The sequence below is a fragment of the Saccoglossus kowalevskii genome, chromosome 14, assembly GCF_978046115.1.
Source record: "Saccoglossus kowalevskii chromosome 14, keSacKowa6.1, whole genome shotgun sequence".
Taxonomy (NCBI): domain Eukaryota; kingdom Metazoa; phylum Hemichordata; class Enteropneusta; family Harrimaniidae; genus Saccoglossus; species Saccoglossus kowalevskii.
Window position 1 is genome coordinate 120,521 of NC_140654.1, and position 5,684 is coordinate 126,204.

Here is a 5,684-nt window from a genome sequence, read left to right on the forward strand (position 1 = left end):
TGAATATGGCATACCAGGGTGATTTCAGTTAATCAAACGTGATATGAATATGACATACCTAGGGTGATTTCAGTTAGTCAAACATGATATGAATATGCCATACCTAGGGTGATTTCAGTTAATCAAACGTGATATGAATATGACATACCTAGGGTGATTTCAGTTAGTCAAACATGATATGAATATGACATACCTAGGGTGATTTCAGTTAATCAAACGTGATATCAATATGCCAAACCTAGGGTGATTTCAGTTAATGAACATGATATGAATATGACATACCTAGGGTGATTTCAGTTAATCAAACATGATATAAATATGACATACCTAGGGTGATTTCAGTTAATGAACATGATATAAATATGACATACCTAGGGTGATTTCAGTTAATGAACATGATATGAATATGGCATACCTAGGGTGATTTCAGTTAATGAACATGATATAAATATGACATACCTAGGGTGATTTCAGTTAATGAACATGATATGAATATGACATACCCAGGGTGATTTCAGTTAATGAACATGATATGAATATGCCATACCTAGGGTGATTTCAGTTAATCAAACGTGATATGAATATGACATACCTAGGGTGATTTCAGTTAGTCAAACATGATATGAATATGACATACCTAGGGTGATTTCAGTTAATCAAACGTGATATCAATATGCCAAACCTAGGGTGATTTCAGTTAATGAACATGATATGAATATGACATACCTAGGGTGATTTCAGTTAATCAAACATGATATAAATATGACATACCTAGGGTGATTTCAGTTAATGAACATGATATAAATATGACATACCTAGGGTGATTTCAGTTAATGAACATGATATGAATATGGCATACCTAGGGTGATTTCAGTTAATGAACATGATATGAATATGGCATACCTAGGGTGATTTCAGTTAATCAAACATGATATAAATATGACATACCTAGGGTGATTTCAGTTAATCAAATATGATGTGAGTATGCCATACCTAGGGTGATTTCAGTTAATCAAACATGATATAAATATGACATACCTAGGGTGATTTCAGTTAATCAAACATGATATGAATATGACATACCCAGGGTGCTTTCAGTTAATGAACATGATATGAATATGACATATCTAGGGTGATTTCAGTTAATCAAATATGAAGTGAATATGATATACCTAGGATGATTTCAGTTAATCAAACATGATATGAATATGACATACCTAGGGTGATTTCAGTTAATCAAACATGATATAAATATGACATACCTAGGGTGATTTCAGTTAATGAACATGATATAAATATGACATACCTAGGGTGATTTCAGTTAATGAACATGATATGAATATGACATACCCAGGGTGATTTCAGTTAATCAAACATGATATAAATATGACATACCTAGGGTGATTTCAGTTAATCAAACATGATTTGAATATGCCACACCTAGGGTGATTTCAGTTAATCAAACATGGTATCAATATGCCAAACCTAGGGTGATTTCAGTTAATGAACATGATATGAATATGGCATACCTAGGGTGATTTCAGTTAATCAAACATGATATAAATATGACATACCTAGGGTGATTTCAGTTAATGAACATGATATGAATATGACATACCTAGGGTGATTTCAGTTAATCAAACATGATATAAATATGACATACCTAGGGTGATTTCAGTTAATGAACATGATATAAATATGACATACCTAGGGTGATTTCAGTTAATGAACATGATATGAATATGGCATACCTAGGGTGATTTCAGTTAATGAACATGATATGAATATGGCATACCTAGGGTGATTTCAGTTAATCAAACATGATATAAATATGGCATACCTAGGGTGATTTCAGTTAATCAAACATGATATAAATATGACATACCTAGGGTGATTTCAGTTAATCAAATATGATGTGAGTATGCCATACCTAGGGTGATTTCAGTTAATCAAACATGATATAAATATGACATACCTAGGGTGATTTCAGTTAATGAACATGATATAAATATGACATACCTTGGGTGATTTCAGTTAATGAACATGGTATCAATATGCCAAACCTAGGGTGATTTCAGTTAATGAACATGATATGAATATGGCATACCTAGGGTGATTTCAGTTAATCAAACATGATATAAATATGACATACCTAGGGTGATTTCAGTTAATGAACATGATATGAATATGACATACCTAGGGTGATTTCAGTTAATCAAACATGATATAAATATGACATACCTAGGGTGATTTCAGTTAATGAACATGATATAAATATGACATACCTAGGGTGATTTCAGTTAATGAACATGATATGAATATGGCATACCTAGGGTGATTTCAGTTAATGAACATGATATGAATATGGCATACCTAGGGTGATTTTAGTTAATCAAACATGATATAAATATGACATACCTAGGGTGATTTCAGTTAATCAAATATGATGTGAGTATGCCATACCTAGGATGATTTCAGTTAATCAAACATGATATAAATATGACATACCTAGGGTGATTTCAGTTAATGAACATGATATAAATATGACATACCTAGGGTGATTTCAGTTAATGAACATGATATGAATATGGCATACCTAGGGTGATTTCAGTTAATCAAACATGATGTAAATATGACATACCTAGGGTGATTTCAGTTAATCAAATATGATGTGAATATGGCATACCTAGGGTGATTTCAGTTAATCAAACATGATATAAATATGACATACCTAGGGTGATTTCAGTTAATGAACATGATATGAATATGGCATACCTAGGGTGATTTCAGTTAATCAAACATGATATAAATATGACATACCTAGGGTGATTTCAGTTAATCAAACATGATATGAATATGACATACCTAGGGTGATTTCAGTTAATGAACATGATATGAATATGACATACCTAGGGTGATTTCAGTTAATCAAATATGAAGTGAATATGATATACCTAGGATGATTTCAGTTAATCAAACATGATATGAATATGACATACCTAGGGTGATTTCAGTTAATCAAACATGATATGAATATGACATACCTAGGGTGATTTCAGTTAATCAAACATGATATAAATATGACATACCTAGGGTGATTTCAGTTAATGAACATGATATAAATATGACATACCTAGGGTGTTTTCAGTTAATGAACATGATATGAATATGACATACCCAGGGTGATTTCAGTTAATCAAACATGATATAAATATGACATACCTAGGGTGATTTCAGTTAATCAAACATGATTTGAATATGCCACACCTAGGGTGATTTCAGTTAATCAAACATGGTATCAATATGCCAAACCTAGGGTGATTTCAGTTAATGAACATGATATGAATATGGCATACCTAGGGTGATTTCAGTTAATCAAACATGTTATAAATATGACATACCTAGGGTGATTTCAGTTAATGAACATGATATGAATATGACATACCTAGGATGATTTCAGTTAATCAAACATGATTTGAATATGCCACACCTAGGGTGATTTCAGTTAATCAAACATGGTATCAATATGCCAAACCTCTAGTGATTTCAGTTAATGAACATGATATGAATATGGCATACCTAGGGTGATTTCAGTTAATCAAACATGATATAAATATGACATACCTAGGGTGATTTCAGTTAATGAACATGATATGAATATGGCATACCTAGGATGATTTCAGTTAATCAAACATGATATGAATATGACATACCTAGGGTGATTTCAGTTAATGAACATGATATGAATATGGCATACCTAGGGTGATTTCAGTTAATGAACATGATATGAATATGACATACCTAGGGTGATTTCAGTTAATCAAACATGATATAAATATGACATACCTAGGGTGATTTCAGTTAATCAAACATGGTATCAATATGCCAAACCTAGGGTGATTTCAGTTAATGAACATGATTTGAATATGCCACACCTAGGGTGATTTCAGTTAATCAAACATGGTATCAATATGCCAAACGTAGGGTGATTTCAGTTAATGAACATGATATGAATATGGCATACCTAGGGTGATTTCAGTTAATCAAACATGATATAAATATGACATACCTAGGGTGATTTCAGTTAATGAACATGATATAAATATGACATACCTAGGGTGATTTCAGTTAATGAACATGATATGAATATGACATACCCAGGGTGATTTCAGTTAATCAAACATGATATAAATATGACATACCTAGGGTGATTTCAGTTAATCAAACATGATGTGAATATGCCACACCTAGGGTGATTTCAGTTAATCAAACATGGTATCAATATGCCAAACCTAGGGTGATTTCAGTTAATGAACATGATATGAATATGGCATACCTAGGGTGATTTCAGTTAATCAAACATGATATAAATATGACATACCTAGGGTGATTTCAGTTAATGAACATGATATGAATATGACATACCTAGGATGATTTCAGTTAATCAAACATGATTTGAATATGCCACACCTAGGGTGATTTCAGTTAATCAAACATGGTATCAATATGCCAAACCTAGGGTGATTTCAGTTAATGAACATGATATGAATATGGCATACCTAGGGTGATTTCAGTTAATCAAACATGATATAAATATGACATACCTATGGTGATTTCAGTTAATGAACATGATATGAATATGACATACCCAGGGTCATTTCAGTTAATCAAACATGATATAAATATGACATACCTAGGGTGATTTCAGTTAATCAACATGATTTGAATATGCCACACCTAGGGTGATTTCAGTTAATCAAACATGGTATCAATATGCCAAACCTAGGGTGATTTCAGTTAATGAACATGATATGAATATGGCATACCTAGGGTGATTTCAGTTAATCAAACATGATATAAATATGACATACCTAGGGTGATTTCAGTTAATGAACATGATATGAATACGACATACCTAGGGTGATTTCAGTTAATCAAACATGATATAAATATGACATACCTAGGGTGATTTCAGTTAATGAACATGATATAAATATGACATACCTAGGGTGATTTCAGTTAATGAACATGATATGAATATGGCATACCTAGGGTGATTTCAGTTAATGAACATGATATGAATATGGCATACCTAGGGTGATTTCAGTTAATCAAACATGATATAAATATGACATACCTAGGGTGATTTCAGTTAATCAAATATGATGTGAGTATGCCATACCTAGGGTGATTTCAGTTAATCAAACATGATATAAATATGACATACCTAGGGTGATTTCAGTTAATGAACATGATATAAATATGACATACCTTGGGTGATTTCAGTTAATGAACATGGTATCAATATGCCAAACCTAGGGTGATTTCAGTTAATGAACATGATATGAATATGGCATACCTAGGGTGATTTCAGTTAATCAAACATGATATAAATATGACATACCTAGGGTGATTTCAGTTAATGAACATGATATGAATATGACATACCTAGGGTGATTTCAGTTAATCAAACGTGATATAAATATGACATACCTAGGGTGATTTCAGTTAATGAACATGATATAAATATGACATACCTAGGGTGATTTCAGTTAATGAACATGATATGAATATGGCATACCTAGGGTGATTTCAGTTAATGAACATGATATGAATATGGCATACCTAGGGTGATTTTAGTTAATCAAACATGATATAAATATGACATACCTAGGGTGATTTCA